The 19,415-nt window shown below is 40.3% G+C and overlaps 1 pseudogene; it reads right to left on the reverse strand.

Moving 5' to 3' along the window:
• Positions 1 to 14,817: 14,817 nt before the first annotated feature.
• LOC143589349 (protein BONZAI 3-like) lies at positions 14,818 to 19,231 on the reverse strand (annotated as a pseudogene).
• Between the last annotated feature and the right edge of the window lie 184 nt (positions 19,232 to 19,415).

Below are 19,415 nucleotides of genomic sequence, written 5' to 3' on the forward strand. Positions count from 1 at the left end.
GAAGATTCAATGATGTCTAGGCTCGGCTAATCTCCTAGAATCGCACCCGGGATGTATAGTTTGTAACTCTTTACAGTTTTCTCTTGTGATTAAGAATACTTATGTTTTGATTATTGATGATTGATATATGATTATTGATGTTTAGTATTTCTGTGTGTTCGGTCGGTTTAGGTTTACGTTGGTCTGAACGATCTGTTACCAGTTGCTAGATAATTAGTCATATAACTGTTTGGTTAGATTGAATACGATAAAACGTGCAATTACCCTTAACTGAGTCAAACTGGCAAGGACTGTTTGATAACCAGTGTCGTGTGTAAAGTAATTGTTGGCGTCTAAGGTTTTGTCTGGTTGATCAGTTTTCAGTTAATCGTTGATAATCAATCTGTTAGGTTGCATGAGATACTGTTTGGTTGCTTACTTGAATTCTCGGGTGTGATTTGCTTTGTTAATTGTATACAACTCGCTTGTTCGTTCGTTGCTTAGTTCTCTTAAATTAAACTATTGCTTGTGTGATCAACACTAAAACCGTTTACTTTATAATATTAAATCTGTTACACGAATTGCATTGACCACATACTCCTTGTGATACGATACCTGTAACACCCCGACCAAAGGCGGATTATACATCGGGGCGCCACATATTGTTTCATTACTCGTGACACTATTGGGTGTCAATATTTAATAAATATATTCATTCACGCACGCGCAACGTAAACACAAGATAACATAAATCAACATAAATCAATATATTATAAGACAAAATATTCGAACAATAATAACTTGACTTGTTACATTTTAATCTAGGTCCAAAAGTAAAAACGTCCTACGTGTCCACAAGCTCCAAATGTAGCTACAGCAAACCTGAACATGTGTTAAAATAAAACGTCAAACACTTGCGTGTTGGTGAGAAATCAAGTTTAATACAATACATAGATAACAATAAGTCTGCGCGCAACATGTGTATGTCTGGTTTTCAACAAGGGTGTAACTTGATCGGGACCAACTCTAAGATTCATAGACTGCCAGTGCTCACAATTGAGCTCACAAACAAGAAAAACTGTGCAAGTGTAAACAAAAGAGAAAATCATAAACGATTGTTCTCCCGTGTTCATCTAATGGTACCATGAGAACTGCGGAATAGACCGACAAGACGGTTAATGATCCACACATACAAATAAACAGCCAAGTCTACGTCCTCAACACATGGGATACTGCGCGACTAAAGTTCATAAACAAGTTTAAGACTTTAAGTTTGTATGAACACATGAACATCCCAAAACATTAAAAATAAAAAGGGATTAGGTACGAGATTACTCACTTGATAACGATGCGGTGTAAGATAAAGCAAGAACCAACTTTAAACAAGCACAAGTTAGCCTATAATTAAAGATTATTGTTTTAATGATTTGATTTAAGTCTCGATTATAAGTTAGCATAATTAATAAGTAAATTATTATATATAATATATATATTACCGGAAAAGCAGGGCAGAACATGATAGAAGACGAAGGCAAAGAGAGAAGACGGCAGAGGAAGAACAACGGCAAGGAGTAAGAGAGAACAGGAGAGATTAAGTGCTTTGTGTGTGTAGTGTTAGGAAATTAACATTATTATTTATAGGGAAACCCTAGGAGACATAAATCCAGAAAAAGGGGAAAAGATTCCAAGGCAAACAGAACAAGACAAACCAAAAGATAACAAAAGATATGACGGCTGCAGGAAAAGAGAAAAAGCAAAAGGGAAGACTGACAGGGAACAGTAAAAGCATGGGCGGGTCAGATAAAGGTACTGGTCAAGCATGGAAAAGCAGATCTCAAAAGATAATGTCAGTCACTTTTTCTGCCAACCAATGGGGTTGGTGCGCATGCTGCGTCGAAAGTAACTTTTCAGACATAAGGCAGGTTAGGTCAACAACACAGAAGATAAGACATCACAAAAGCAAACGGCTAGATTAAACAGAAGAAAACTCAAAGGCATAGCGCGAGAAAGCATCGAGCGCACGCGCGAGGGCGAAGGCTGACAGAACAAACCTTAGCGCGTCGCTGGGAAGAACTATTATCCTTAGCGCGCCGCGGGAAGAATTACCATTCTTAGCGCGCCGCGGGAAGAACTACCGTTCCTAGCGCGCTGCGAGAAGAACTACAATTCTTAGCGCGTCGCGGGAAGAACTACCGTTCTTAGCGCGCTGCGAGAAGAACTACCGTTCTTAGCGCGCTGCGAGAGCTGCGAGAACAGTTCGCCTCGCGTATCGCAGGAACAACTGGTCTTCGCGCAGGCTTCCTTGTAAGGAGTCTGGCGCGTGGGGCTGCGCAGACAACCTTAGGCGGGAAGAAACAAAGGACACAAAAATACGAGAAGGGGTTCAAGGCTTAAGGGCGGGACGGCGACAAGAGAGAAAAGAAGGCGGAAAGAGAGAAGAAGAGGGACGGGACGGCGGAAAGGAAAAGAGAGGAAGAGGCGGGAAGGAAAATATATTATTATTAAAAATAAAGTATAAGTATAAATAAATATTAAATCATAAAAGAAAGAGATCGGATAAGGGAAACGGGTACCTGGGTCGGGTCGGATCGGGGCAGATGTCACAGTCTCCCCTACTTTAAGAAATTTCGTCCCGAAATTTATCTCGAAGTAGGTTGCGCAGAGAACAGGTGCGGGTACTTGATCTTCATTTGATCTTCCCTTTCCCATGTAAACTCGGCTCCGCGCTTGGACTCCCAGCGAACTTTCACGATAGGGATACGACTGCGCTTGGTTTGCTTAACCTCGCGATCCATAATCTCAACAGGCTTCTCAACGAAATGCATAGATTCGTCAACTTGAACTTCATCAAGTGGAATGTGAAGGTTCTCGTCGGCTAAACACTTCTTGAGATTGGATACATGGAACGTTGGATGCACATTACTGAGCGCGGGCGGCAGGTCAAGTCTGTAGGCAACTTTTCCCACACGCGCGAGAATCTTGAATGGACCAACATAACGAGGAGCAAGCTTACCTTTCTTCCCAAAGCGGACAACAACTTTCCAAGGCGATACTTTGAGGAGAACAAGATCACCAACTTGAAATTCGAGAGGCTTTCGCCTGCGATCTGCGTAACTCTTCTGTCGGCTTCTGGCAGTCAGCAGATGATCACGGATCTTGGCGATTTTATCGGTTGTCTCTTGAACAAGTTCGGGTCCTGTGATTTGAGCTTCACCCACCTCGCTCCAACAAATCGGGGAGCGGCACTTACGACCGTAAAGTGCTTCAAATGGGGCCATACCAATACTGGAATGATAGCTGTTATTATAAGAGAACTCGATCAAAGGCAGGTGCGAATCCCAATTACCTCCAAAATCAAGAACACAAGATCGGAGCATATCCTCAAGAGTTTGAATAGTTCGCTCAGACTGACCGTCAGTCTGAGGATGATATGCCGTACTCATGTCCAAGCGAGTTCCTAGCGCAGATTGGAGAGATTTCCAAAAGCGAGATATAAAACGGCCATCGCGATCGGATATGATGCTCAAAGGAGTACCATGGCGGCAGACAATTTCCTTGACATAAAGCTGCGCGAGTTGCTCAACACGATAGTTTTCACGAATGGGCAGAAAGTGAGCAGACTTAGTCAAACGATCCACTATTACCCAAATGCTATCATGTTTGCTTGCTGTCAAAGGTAACTTGGTAATAAAGTCCATCGCTACACATTCCCATTTCCACGTAGGAATTTCTGGTTGTTCGAGCAAACCAGATGGGCGTTGGTGTTCAGCTTTTACTTTAGAACAAGTTAGGCATCTAGCTACGAACACAGCAATATCCTTTTTCATACCGGGCCACCAATAAGTAATGCGCAAATCCTTGTACATCTTATCAGCGCCGGGATGAATAGAATACCGAGATTTATGCGCCTCACTCAGGATATCAGCGCGAAGATTCTCATCAAAGGGAATCCAGATGCGATTGAGATAGCAGAGAATTCCACTCAGATTAGGGACAAAGTGCGCTTCCGCGCCACACGCTAACTCGGCGCGAAGGTTACCATTACTGATGGATGCGCGCTGCGCGTCGCGAATGCGTGATTCAAGATTGCTCTGAATCGGCGCAAAGTGAAGCTGCGTGCGCGGCAAGATACAGTTAAGCTGGCTGGGTTTACGGCTGAGCGCATCAGCTACCACATTAGCCTTACCAGGATGATACCGGATCTCACAATCGTAATCGCTGATGAGTTCGTTCCATCGGCGTTGCCTCATGTTGAGTTCCTTTTGATCAAAGATATGCTGAAGGCTTTTATGGTCAGTGTAGAGGATACACTTAGTACCATAAAGGTAGTGTCTCCAGATCTTCAAGGCAAATACCACTGCGCCTAGTTCGAGGTCGTGAGTCGTATAATTCTTCTCATGAACCTTGAGTTGCCTTGATGCGTAAGCGATAACCTTGCCTCGTTGCATAAGAACACAACCGAGACCTTGGTTGGATGCATCGCAATATACGACAAAATCTTCATTACCCTCAGGTAGCGCAAGAACAGGAGCTTCACACAACAAACGCTTGAGCGTCAGAAAGGCTTCTTCTTGCTTCGAGTCCCAAATATACGGTATACCTTTGTGCGTTAGAGCTGTTAAAGGCAATGCGATCTTTGAGAAGTTCGAAATGAAGCGCCGGTAATAACCAGCTAAGCCCAGAAAGGAACGGATCTCGGTAGGAGTGGATGGCGTAATCCAGTTCTTGATTGCTTCAATTTTGGATGGGTCGACATGAATACCCATCTTGTTTACAACATGACCAAGAAACTGTACTTCATCCGACCAAAATTCACACTTGGAGAGCTTGGCAAAGAGCTGCTCGGCTCTAAGCTTTTGCAATACCAATCGAAGATGTTGCTCATGCTCAGCCTTGGTCTTAGAATAAATCAGAACGTCATCGATAAACACAATCACGAATTTATCCAAGAAAGGCCTACACACCCGATTCATTAGATCCATGAAAACAGCGGGTGCGTTGGTTAAACCGAAGGACATGACCAAGAATTCAAAATGGCCATAACGAGTTCGAAAAGCAGTCTTCGGAACATCTTCATCGCGGATGCGCAACTGGTGATAGCCAGAGCGGAGATCGATCTTGGAAAAACAAGAGGCACCTTGGAGTTGATCAAAGAGGTCGTCAATACGCGGTAAGGGATACCGGTTCTTAATGGTGAGTTTGTTCAACTCGCGGTAATCGATACACATGCGAAACGAACCATCTTTCTTTTTAACGAACAACACCGGAGCACCCCAGGGCGAAGAGCTAGGGCGAATGAATCCTTTAGCGGTCAACTCTTGAAGTTGACCTGCCAATTCTTGCATCTCAGCGGGCGCAAGACGGTAAGGAGATTTAGCTACGGGGGAAGCACCAGGGACAAGATCAATACGAAACTCGACTTCACGAGCGGGAGGGATACCAGGAAGATCATCAGGAAAAACTTCAGGGAAGTCACGCACAACAGGGATATCGCGAAGCTTCTTCTTTCCTTCATCGGGTTTGACCACATGGGCTAAAAATGCAATACACTTCTTCCGCAAGAGTCTTTGGGCTTCGGCGCAAGACATAAGTTTAAGACCACTGGAGGGTTTCTCGCCATAGATGTGAAGATCACCATTTTCTCGAGGAATGCGAATCAACTTCTTGGCGCAAATAACTTCGGCGCGATTATTCGAGAGCCAGTCCATACCAATGATAACATCGAAACTTCCAAGAGGCATGGGGATGAGGTCGATTAGAAAATCGTTTTCGTTAAGGTTAAGCGTGCAATTTTTAATCACTGAGTTAATTAAAACAGCTTCACCATTAGCCAATTCAACTGAAAATTTTTCTTTTAAATCGTTGCGCGGTCGCGCAAGCTTCTGCTCAAACGCGCGAGAAATAAAACTTCGATCGGCGCCAGTATCAAAAAGTACAGAAGCATAAAATCCGTTAAGCAAAAATGTACCATTAACTACGTCATTATTCGCTTGCGCTTGGTGCGCGGTTATGTTAAAAGCTCGGCCGCGCGTCACTTGGTTCGAGATTTGGTTCACCGGATTCGCTTGCGTAATCTGAACTTGTAGTCTCGGGCACGCGTTCCGGAAATGACTGGGATCACCGCAGTTGAAGCACGACCTGGGTCGTGGATTAGGGTAAGCTGGTTGAGGGTTTTGCGGGTAAGTTGGTGGTGTTGGCGTAATTGGATTGGCGGGAAGAACTCTACAGTTTTCCGCCATGTGACCAGCGCGGCCACATCGGTGACAAAGTCGACACGGGGTTTGGGTTGGGTGGTGAAATCTACAGGTTGGGCAAAAGGGGTGGTTTCCTGTGTAGGGTTTCTTAGTTGGCGGGGCAGGGAGTGCGGGATTGGTTAAGGCATAGTTATAGACTATAGGGGGAGTTGGGTAAGTCGACAGTGGGTTAGGCGCGTAAACTGGAGGTTGGTAGGTGGGTTGCTGGACAATGGGCGGGTTGGTAAGCGCATAGGCTTTGCGCCTGCGCTTGAGGTTGTTACGGTTTGAGGGTTCTGGTTTGGTTTCTGCTGGTTCAGGGGTAGTCTTGGTGGGTTTGGTCTTCTCAGTTCCCCGCAGGAACAGGGTTCCTGCTCTGACAAGGTTGTCGCTGAGCACAGCGGCCAACTCGATGGCGTCAGAGAGGGTTGCTGGGTTTCTGGCCCATACAGAATCTTGAATTTCCATGGGGAGACCCCCAAGGAATTTCTCTATGGCTCGGCGGGAAGGGGTAACAAGGTGAGGGACAAGCAGGCTTAGTTCATGGAAGCGCGTCGCGTACTCGCGCGCTTCACCGCTGTATTGCTTAAGATTCCAAAATTCCTCCTCCAGGCGCTTAACTTCATTGGGAGGGCAGAATTCTCGCGTCAGAATTTCCTTGAATTCCTCCCATGTCATGCTAGAAGCAGCTTCTGCGCCACGCGCATGGGCTACTCCATTCCACCATGTAAGCGCTCTAGATTCCAGGACACTGGAAGCATATAGGGTTCGTCTGTCTGAGGGGCATTGGGTGTGGAGGAAAGTGTTTTCAATCTTCTCGAGCCATTGGAGCATCACGGTGGCTCCTTCAAGCCCTGTGAACTTCGGAGGGTTACCCGCATTAAAGGACTTAATGTTATAACTGGAGGTATTGTTTTGGCTCAAAGCTTGGGCTATTGCGGCGGCCATTTCCTGGGAACGTTGCTGTCTACGCCTGCGCGAGGCTTCTCTCCTCTGAAATCGGCGAGATAGCGGAGGCATTCTATAAAAGTTTTAATTTTTCAGTTAATATCTTAGCGCCAAGTATAATCTTATAAAGCTTGGTTTCGCGGAGTCAGTTACTGTCAAAAGTTAAAGTAAAATAAATGACCCTAAATGCAGACTTAATAAAGGTAACAAATTCGAATCAAGAATCGACAATTCATGTATCACCATGGCTTTCCGAATTCCCAATTTAAAATGACGAGTAAACGAGTATTGGAGATTGACGATTCATGTATCACCATGACTTTTCAATCCTCAATATAAAATATACAAGAAAATGAGTATTGGAGGTTGACAATTCATGTATCACCATGACTTTTCAAGTCTCCAACCTCAGAACATAATCGTAAATGGAAATTGAAAATCAACTATTCATGTATCACCATGACTTTTCGGATTTTCAATCCCAACAAACGAATATGTAAGAAAAATCAATAAAAATCGAAATTCAGCAAAAATCGAAATATCGCGAAATAAATCATAAAATCATATACTGCGTCTGCGCAAGCATATTTATAAATAACGAGTAATTAACAATAAGCGCGCAAACATGAGATTCCTCTCATGCGCGAGAAGGGACTCTTAGGTATTCTAGGCCGTTACGTCTAACCACCTATCCTAAAGTCAACGAGCTCTGATACCACCTGTAACATCCGGCCCCTTGCACCACCAATATTGTCCGCTCTGCCCACGAAGAGCTCACGGATTTGTTTTTGGTTGCTCAGATGGAGACTTCCCAGGAGGTTACCCATCCTAGTACTACTTCCACCTAAGCACGCTTAACCGTGGAGTTTTCATGTGCTCTACAGCCAAGTAAGCCCAAAACGCGTTGGTGATTGAAAAGGCAGGACATTTACTTATGAACCAAGGATCTCTCTTGTCCACGGCCGATGTGGGATAGCCTAAGAGTGGGACGATGTGTTTGCCAAGGGTGTTACAAACAACCCCCCTTTGGACTCATCGTCCTCGATGAGGCATGTCCCATCATCCCGAACGGCACAAGAGTGGCTCTGATACCAATCTGTAACACCCCGACCAAAGGAGGATTATACATCGGGGCGCCACATATTGTTTCATTACTCGTGACACTATTGGGTGTCAATATTTAATAAATATATTCATTCACGCACGCGCAACGTAAACACAAGATAACATAAATCAACATAAATCAATATATTATAAGACAAAATATTCGAACAATAATAACTTGACTTGTTACATTTTAATCTAGGTCCAAAAGTAAAAACGTCCTACGTGTCCACAAGCTCCAAATGTAGCTACAGCAAACCTGAACATGTGTTAAAATAAAACGTCAAACACTTGCGTGTTGGTGAGAAATCAAGTTTAATACAATACATAGATAACAATAAGTCTGCGCGCAACATGTGTATGTCTGGTTTTCAACAAGGGTGTAACTTGATCGGGACCAACTCTAAGATTCATAGACTGCCAGTGCTCACAATTGAGCTCACAAACAAGAAAAACTGTGCAAGTGTAAACAAAAGAGAAAATCATAAACGATTGTTCTCCCGTGTTCATCTAATGGTACCATGAGAACTGCGGAATAGACCGACAAGACGGTTAATGATCCACACATACAAATAAACAGCCAAGTCTACGTCCTCAACACATGGGATACTGCGCGACTAAAGTTCATAAACAAGTTTAAGACTCTAAGTTTGTATGAACACATGAACATCCCAAAACATTAAAAATAAAAAGGGATTAGGTACGAGATTACTCACTTGATAACGATGCGGTGTAAGATAAAGCAAGAACCAACTTTAAACAAGCACAAGTTAGCCTATAATTAAAGATTATTGTTTTAATGATTTGATTTAAGTCTCGATTATAAGTTAGCATAATTAATAAGTAAATTATTATATATAATATATATATTACCGGAAAAGCAGGGCAGAACAGGATAGAAGACGAAGGCAAAGAGAGAAGACGGCAGAGGAAGAACAACGGCAAGGAGTAAGAGAGAACAGGAGAGATTAAGTGCTTTGTGTGTGTAGTGTTAGGAAATTAACATTATTATTTATAGGGAAACCCTAGGAGACATAAATCCAGAAAAAGGGGAAAAGATTCCAAGGCAAACAGAACAAGACAAACCAAAAGATAACAAAAGATATGACGGCTGCAGGAAAAGAGAAAAAGCAAAAGGGAAGACTGACAGGGAACAGTAAAAGCATGGGCGGGTCAGATAAAGGTACTGGTCAAGCATGGAAAAGCAGATCTCAAAAGATAATGTCAGTCACTTTTTCTGCCAACCAATGGGGTTGGTGCGCATGCTGCGCCGAAAGTAACTTTTCAGACATAAGGCAGGTTAGGTCAACAACACAGAAGATAAGACATCACAAAAGCAAACGGCTAGATTAAACAGAAGAAAACTCAAAGGCATAGCGCGAGCAAGCATCGAGCGCACGCGCGAGGGCGAAGGCTGACAGAACAAACCTTAGCGCGCCGCGGGAAGAACTATTATCCTTAGCGCGCCGCGGGAAGAATTACCATTCTTAGCGCGCCGCGGGAAGAACTACCGTTCCTAGCGCGCTGCGAGAAGAACTACAATTCTTAGCGCGTCGCGGGAAGAACTACCGTTCTTAGCGCGCTGCGAGAAGAACTACAATTCTTAGCGCGCTGCGAGAACAGTTCGCCTCGCGTATCGCAGGAACAACTGGTCTTCGCGCAGGCTTCCTTGTAAGGAGTCTGGCGCGTGGGGCTGCGCAGACAACCTTAGGCGGTAAGAAACAAAGGACACAAAAATACGAGAAGGGGTTCAAGGCTTAAGGGCGGGACGGCGACAAGAGAGAAAAGAAGGCGGAAAGAGAGAAGAAGAGGGACGGGACGGCGGAAAGGAAAAGAGAGGAAGAGGCGGGAAGGAAAATATATTATTATTAAAAATAAAGTATAAGTATAAATAAATATTAAATCATAAAAGAAAGAGATCGGATAAGGGAAACGGGTACCTGGGTCGGGTCGGATCGGGGCAGATGTCACAATACCCTACTTGCTCTAACTATTTAGAATAATTAGGTTTTTGATTGACTCAAACGACGGTCATCAAAATGGCGTCGTTGCCGGGGATCGGGCACTTCTAGATCTTGGAGCATGTGTCAGTATCATGCCCGGTAGTTTATATGATAAGTATGAATTTGGCCGATTAGAAATGGTAAACACCACCGTGGTGTTGGCGGACCAAACTCATACACTTCCCCGGGGCATGGTGACTAATGTAATGGTTCAGGTGGAGCAATTTTTCTACCCATTTGACTTTCTTGTACTTGACTATGCTAAACGTGGGAATAATACACAACCACAAGTCATATTGGGTAGGCCACTACTCGCCACAGCACATGCGATAATTGATTGTGCTAAGGGGGTTTTGGGAATCAAGTGTGGAAACCGTGATAAACGGTTATTATTGTTTGAAAATTCTACTAACCCTCTTGTTGACAAGTGTGTATCCTTGGACAAGGATCGTAGAAAATAGGAATGTTTTGTGATTGACAGGATAGATAAGAAGGGATTTGAGAAACTACAGAGTGAAAAGGTGGAAGAGAAAGGTAACCGACCAAGGAATAAGAAAGTGAGACAGCCACCCAAACAAAATGATCGAGAATGGATATTGAGGAAGTTCGAGACAGATTCTGGCCTATCGAAAGACTGGCAACAAATGATTGAAGAAAAGCGTGCTTATAATGAGAAGGTTGCACGGGAGCGGGCCAGACGCCCACCTTGAATGGCATACAAGTTTCAAAAGGGTGGTAATTGTACATTTTGTATATTTTTAGTTTCCATTTTGTTTTAGTTTTTATATTACTAATTGTATTTCAAGCGTACCATAATAGCAAAAGCTAAGTGTGGGGATACCGCACCATCAGAAAACGAAGTTTCAGTTAAGCTATCCAGAGTGCTTTCATGTTCTTTTTGCTGTGGTTAATCCAGGTACGTGTAAATTTTGTTGTATTTGGAACTTTGTGGGTGTAGTTCACTATAAACCCTTACGAGACCCCACTTGTCCTTCTGGGCTACCGGGGGGTTTACAGGGCTTGTTGCATACGCTAAATGCAATCGTGATTCCTATGAAAGTGAGTTAGGTCTTTTAACGTTTTTAACTAACTTAACAGATTTTATTATGAAATGAATTAATTTGGCTCGGTAATGGTTTAATAAAATTAACAATTATTCATTTTCGAAACTCTTAAAAGACCTATGTCTTACACTTGTGAGAAGCTTGCTTTTACACATCTCGAGATTTTGCAGGTTCGATTGTCAGTTTGGTAATTGGATAAGACGAGAGTATACGAGTGTTACGAGAGTTCACGAGCCGACTGGTCCTTCTCCAGTCACGTTAATATCAAGTGATTTCAGTTTCATAATTTAATTTTGTTTATATTACTTTAAACGTTAAAAGTGTAATTGTATAATTGTTAGTAGAACCGCCACACCTGACCCCCGGAATTTTAAAATTGCTTAATAGTCAAAAAGTCAATTTCAACCCCGTCCCTCAAATGTTTATTAATCGTTCTATCATTTTTAACTTCGAGGACAATGTTAAGTGTTCTTACATTGAGGACAATGTAAACCTCAAGTGTGGGGATGGGGGAAATTTGAAAATTTTTAGCCCGATAGTACCTCGAAGAGTGTTCAGAAACCAAAGTTGTTAACTGTTAATTATTGTCATTAATGCAAAGTTATAGGTTTCTGGTTATGGTTGGTTTTTCAGCTTCTCGATAGTCTTACTCACAAATGTTTTCAAAAAAGAGAAGTTGAAAATGGGGTCGTTTAGGCGGGGTTAACGAGTCAAGGGGACGGGTATACATGTTTCATATTGGCAGCCCATTATTCCAGACATATTGTGAGATAGCCCCCTATACTTAATACACATATTATATAATAGATATAAAACATGTCTTACACCATTGATTGAGGGAAACCGGTATGTTTTACAGAGTTAGAACTTGCTTGTCACATGCTTATCGAGATCTTAATACCACCACCTGTATGGAGATTAGGACTTTAGAAAACCTTTACATACACTTTTCCTCCACTAAATAAATTTCCTTACCCGACATCATCCCCCTAGGAGCCCGTTTGGACCTCATTCCTATTTATTTGCTAAACAAGACATTACACACCATTTCAGCCTTGGCCTTCATTATATTTTAACCCTGTGTGATGAAATCCAGTTCGTTATCGTGTTGTATATAGTCAGTTTTTGAGCATAGTACACAATATACGTATGTCTCGGTTTAGTTGTAAATATGTGTTTGTCAGAGTTGTATAATTATTTGCTTCAGTGTATTATCTATTGGTAAAAAAAATGAAAAAAAAAACAAAAAAAAGAGGTATGTTTATATTCAGTTATGTATTCTGTAGTTCGTTGAAGTTCGTTTATATATAAAAAAATCAGCAAAAAGTCAAAAAGAAAGTCAGTTCTTATTCAGTTATGTAATTAGCAGTCTGTTTATCTTTGATTAATTGTTTGTGTATTTGTAAACTAGGTTTCATTCACCTTAGTCACTAAATATGCCTATTCCGCACCCAACCTAAGCCTCAGCAAAACCCTAGTCCGAGTCTTTATGCAACTGGTGGGTAACGGGTGGAGATAAGACTGACCTGCAAGCTTATTAAGTTGTAACTCATATTTGGTATTTGAGGGCAGAGACATATATTGGCACACCTTTTGCTAGTCCAGATATTAAACCGAGAGGAGTGTTGGTAGTGTGAGGAGTATGAACATGTATGCGTTAACCGGAAACAAAGTACACTCATCTGGGCGGCTCTATTGTTTTTATAATATCATTTAACCTTATTTGTGGGATGTCAATCTAGAAAGTGTCAGTCTGAAAAACTGGGTATGGCCTTAAACCTTACTAGTATTAATGGCGATAATCTACATACCTATGATGGAGGTTAATGTTTACTTTAGAGTTTGCTTGAGGGCAAGCAAAAGATACGTGTGGGGATGTGATGGTCGGGTATTTTGTATGTATTTTAGTGTATTAATTATGTAGTTTTATTGAGTATATTGTTAGAACTTTGGTACTTCATACGTGCTTTTGTATTTCAGATAATTGATCGTTAAAGATGCTAAATGGGAGACCTGTATGAGCATGGAATGATATCTCGGGAAGACCGAAGCATTATTTGATGTCTTGGGAAGTGTTTCAAGGATTCGGGAAGAGTATAGATGAGTGATCATAAGCCGATGCTAAAACTGAACAAGATGGGTTGACGAAATGCGACCTTGAAGTAAAACGAGCATATCCTGAGCTAGAAAATGAGTTACAAGAGCCATAATATATGAATTTTGGGTTTCTCGACGAGAGGAATCTGAAAATGAGGTTTTCTTAGGTCGCGGTACGCGATGGGATGGTCATATGGCCATCGCGTACCGCGACGGGAGTGCAGACGGGAATTTTAGGTTTATATGTTATTTTTCATTCTCAAGAACCCTAACTTCGTTTTTGACGACCAAGAGGCGATTCCAGCTGTTCATATAGGCGATTTCCACTATCCTAGCTCGTGTCAAGATCCTACATATGATTCCTATCATCCGTATCGAAGATTCAATGATGTCTAGGCTCGGCTAATCTCCTAGAATCGCACCCGGGATGTATAGTTTGTAACTCTTTACAGTTTTCTCTTGTGATTAAGAATACTTATGTTTTGATTATTGATGATTGATATATGATTATTGATGTTTAGTATTTTTGTGTGTTCGGTCGGTTTAGGTTTACGTTGGTCTGAACGATCTGTTACCAGTTGCTAGATAATTAGTCATATAACTGTTTGGTTAGATTGAATACGATAAAACGTGCAATTACCCTTAACTGAGTCACACTGGCAAGGACTGTTTGATAACCAGTGCCGTGTGTAAAGTAATTGTTGGCGTCTAAGGTTTTGTCTAGTTGATCAGTTTTCAGTTAATCGTTGATAATCAATCTGTTAGGTTGCATGAGATACTGTTTGGTTGCTTACTTGAATTCTCGGGTGTGATTTGCTTTGTTAATTGTTTACAACTCGCTTGTTCGTTCGTTGCTTAGTTCTCTTAATTTAAACTATTGCTTGTGTGATCAACACTAAAACCGTTTACTATATAATACTAAATCTGTTACACGAATTGCATTGACCACATACTCCTTGTGATACGATACCCTACTTGCCCTAACTATTTAGAATAATTAGGTTTTTGATTGACTCAAACGACGGTTATCACAATTCTACCGTAATATAAAAATTGTTTGATAAGACTTTTAGTACGCATTGATCAAATGTCAAAAGGCTCTAAAGGGATAGGAGCCTACTGGACATTAAGAGAATTCTCGACATGTCTCACATCCTTATCTCTATAATTACGTTAAAAATCACTGCATTTCTCTATCATGTTCAATTAAATAATATTTTTTTTATACATTTATCAATACAGTTTTCTATTTCCCTTACACACGACCAATTCAACAAATATTAAAAAATAAATAGGGGGCAAACAATGTTCCCCCATATTTACAAAAAATCACTAACTTTTCTCTATCTTCTCTACTCAAAACCCTATCCTATAATTTGCAAAACTCTCTCACACAAATTTGGGGGAACTGTTGGGTATGCTACCAAGTGGCTTGATATCTCTACTTCTCATATAAGTCACAAATTGACCCGGCAACTTTTCAAATAAATCATGCACTTGATCCCCCCCCCCCCCCCCTTTTTCTACACAATGTTCATAAAACACATTATTTAGGGCATGTAACCTGTCATATTATATATAAATATTTGGTGTCAATTTTGTAAAAAATGTTACTTACCCTGCACATCACGCATGGGAGCAAACCGAACAATATCTCTAGTAGATATTCTTCCCGTTGAGCTCTCCAAACGTGGTCCTGTATTAGCATCCAAAATCTGTTAGAAGTTATTATTGGGGTTGCAAATGAAATCACACACGCACATGCATTTGCTATAAAATTTAACTAAAGACCACAATGTTTACCTTCATGTCTCCAAAATCAATACCATTAACTCCAACAATTAGAATTAAGAGGGGTAAATCAGAGGCCCCGACGATTGCATCTTTAGTCTCTTTGAGATCACTAACAACTCCATCCTAATAAAATAACATACAATTTATAAATTTTTATAGAAATTAAAAGAGTAATGCGTATATACAAGTGTTTACCGTTACGATTAGCAACACAAAGTACTTGGTGGGATTGGTTGAGGGTGATTGAGCAGCGATTTTCGCAACTTGATTGACTACTTGAGCAAATATAGTGGGCGTATAAAGAGTGACCGTCTGCAACGCATTTTTATAAGCATCCATTATCCCTTTTACTCCTTCAACCTACAAAAGTGTGTCTACTTAGCAATCTCCAATGATTTCACTATGAGAAAAATAGTTAAGTAACTGGTCAAAATAAGGTTACCTCGTCGTTACCAGCAGTGGCGGACCCAGGATTTTTTGCCAATGGGGTCCCATATTTTCGGTGTTCAAATTTTTCGGGTCGGTCGTTGTTCAGGTCGGGTCGAGGCGAAGAACATAATAAAAAACAATATCATAATAAAACTTTCTTTTCAATCATCACTACCTGAACGGGTCAAAATGGGTCGGGTTGACACATAAACACTTTGTTTTCCCTTTCTTAAACATTTTTGAGATAGAACCTAGATCCACCCTTTCATAAGCATGTGTTGAAAACCATTAACTTAAGCTAGTGAAAAATAAAATTGATATTTTAAAGTGTTTGAATGTTTCTAAAGTTGAAAACAATGATATGTATTTTAGAGGTGTTTGAATGTTTCCAAAGTTATCATTGCAACATTAGCAATCAAATGATTGATTAACACTAAAAATTAACACAAAAAACCAAAAACTGAGCCTTGTAAGACTTGAACCCACGACCTTTCAAAGATAAAACAAGGGACTTTCCACCAGACCACATCAACATTAATAGTATGGGTTCCAAGTATTAAATCTTATGGGGTCCTCAAAAAATTTAATATACCGCTTCTAATAAATTTTTAAAAAACATTGGTGTCCCGGGACCCCGATCCACACTATGCGGGTCCGCCCCTGGTTACCAGCAGTTGCACTAAGGTTGAAACAATGAGAAACAGAGCCATCTAACTTCCCTCCAAAGCCCCAAGCAAGAAAACGTTTATCATGATCATATACTTGTATGACCTCCCCAACCTCCATAATAGCCTTTATTCACAAAAATAAATATATCACTGAATATATAAATATATATTAAGTGTATGAAGACCCCTTAATGTATATATTATTTATCAAGAGGTGAAACAAATAAAAAAAAGTGGGAAACCAGCCAACCTTCTGATATGCATTTAGGTCAACAGAATCATTAATATAATTCAATGAGTCAGGATATATCATATTACCATTTGAAGCTGTGAAAAATGAATCGTTAGTAGATGTCACATGTTAGCATAATCAATTAAAACACACTTGTCTGAAAAATCAACAGCTACCATGAAGTTGAGTTCAAACCCACAAGAAATATAATCAAGAAAACTATACAACTCCTTCTCCTCATATGTATCCACTAAAAGTTCACCCGTCATAACCTATATAACATGTAAACATAAGATGCAATTTTTTTATTTTGTAGTTATAATAAGGAATATTGGATTTTAATAATCCCTATTAAATGATATTGGCCGATAATAATCCCTATTCGTTTTATCGCCACTGGCGGTCCCAGATTCAAAAAAGTTGGTTCTCAATGGTCCCCCGTTAAAAATGACTTAACGTCGTTATAGTTTTTTCTGAATTTCAAACCAATGTTTTAGGGCTTTTGATCGTTAGGATGATACGAGTCGATTGGTGTAAAACTTAGCTCGAAACAATGATCCAAACGACTTGATTTTGGTTAATTGTAAGTTCAAACACCCTAATTGAAGCATTTTTTCGTCATTTTGAAGCACTATTTCAAACTAAGTTTTACACCAATCGACTCGTATCCTCCTAACGATCAAAAGCCCTAAAACATTGGTTTGCAATTCATAAAAAACTATAACGCCGTTAAGTCATTTTTAACGGGGGGGACCATTGGGGGGCAACTTTTTTGAATTTGGGACCGCCAGTGGCGATAAAACGAATAGGGATTATTATTGGTCAATACCATTTAATATGGATTATTAAAATCCAATATTCCTTATAATAATGCTTCACAGATGAGCACAATTTACCTTCTCATGACCTTTGCTATGAGGAGATGGAATTACAAAATTTGCACCTGCCTTCATTTTGTAAAGATTTTCCAAATCTTGAATTGATGTTTGCAGTTTATTGTAAATAATAATAATAATAATAATAATAATAATAACAATAACAGATTAATTGCCTATACTTAGTAAGGGTAGAGTAAACACAAAAACTGAAGTGAGATGTGTGACTTATGTAACTAAACAAAATAACAAAAAAATTACCCCATCAATGTGTGGTTGCCGTTGCTATTAAAGTCTAAGCACTCTATAATTAGAGGGCTATCTTGTAAAAAAGAATAATAATATAATATACGTAATTCAGTAGAATAGAAAATAAAAGAGACGGCTGCTTAGAAACATAAATTGTCATACAGTATAATGCATAGAGGATAAAATTAGTCAATACCTTGCTTACATATTGCTGCACAGTTATACACAATGGGTTCCATTCGGGGTCCAAATTATTGTTCGCAACTTCTGTCTTGCAAACTGGAATAGGAGTTCCAGCCTCAACGACCCTAGAGATTCTTAAGAATGGATCCTAAATAGGTAAAAAGATTGAAATTTAAAACCAGATGCGTATATTAAATTAAGTTTTTGTTAGTAGACGTTGAGTGAGTTTTTGTTACAGTTTTAGAGAGATGATCCAAGTTTGAACAGCGGAGTTTCATCTCAATAGCCATTTTGGAAGCCGTGGTTTCGTCTGCATGAACAACTACTGAATCCAGATATTCAATATCAGGCCCATATCTACCATGAAGTCTTAGTGTCATACTCCGGCTTTGAAGCGCCATGATCTGAGAATGTTAGATGAACCAGCTTTGATCAGCATTCGTGAAGTGATGTTGATACAGATAAAACAAAACTCAGGAAAGAAACTTACCTATGACAAAATACAGTTAGCTTCACCAATACAATCTTTGAGGTCCAACACCTGTGCAACATATATATACAAAAGCACACCTAAGAACTATTTAACCCGTTAGAGATAAAACATAACACGAACGGACGGACACATTTATATGCAAATGGGATGATGAGCTCTTAGAAAACTATTAAATAGACCTTCATTGACAAATCATGGTACTCTGTATCCATAGCATAGATCCGGAAGCTGAAAATGAAGAGGGAGATTAAAAATTGAATGGTGTGATACGAAAGAAATAGTGGAATGGGTACACCAATTGCTGAAGAATCTCAAAGTGAAATGCAACAGTGATTTTGTGAATGGATATGGATTTGAAGTTGTTGTTGATGATGATGACTTCGGTGCGACCAACTTCCTCAAGTGCTCCGTGTTTATTTTTGTGATATACAACTGCCATAGGGTGGGTCTGCAACTAAGAACATCAACAACATACATACATACATATTCTTAATTTAATTATTAGGTGGTTTGTTGTTGAAGTTGAAAAGAAACAAGAAAATATGTAGATATCTAGTGTATGTGTATGCATGCATATTATATAGAGAGAAATTGAAGGGCTTAACAACATATTTTTGTGTACCTTTGACATATATTGGAAATTTGAAGCTGATAAAGATAACTGCAATTTCAATATCAAGGAGGGAGTCTGTTAATGACAACGTTGGTGTTGTGTTTGTTATCTATAAAAACAAAAATAATATACCTGAATTCGAGGTGGTTGAAGGCTTTTGAGACGATAGAAGAGATCCAAAGGATCAGGAGATTCTTCTTCTTCGCCACCTGCTTTTGCTTTTGCTTTTGCTTTTGCTTTTCTTCCCGAGAAAAACCCTCCTCCCATTAGCCAAGTGTCGATGTACAGATCAGATTCACACCCGCGCCACAACAAGCATAAACGATTTTGGTTTCATATTTAAATAACATTTGTTTGGTCTATGCGTTCCATCCCATCCCATCCCTCTCTGTATATTTCTCATCTACCTTAAAAGTATGTGAAAATAATACTTCTCAACTTTACATCCATT

Source organism: Bidens hawaiensis, unplaced genomic scaffold, assembly GCF_021521415.1.
Source record: "Bidens hawaiensis isolate Kalapana, Puna unplaced genomic scaffold, B.hawaiensis_p1.1 tig00037359_1, whole genome shotgun sequence".
Taxonomy (NCBI): domain Eukaryota; kingdom Viridiplantae; phylum Streptophyta; class Magnoliopsida; order Asterales; family Asteraceae; genus Bidens; species Bidens hawaiensis.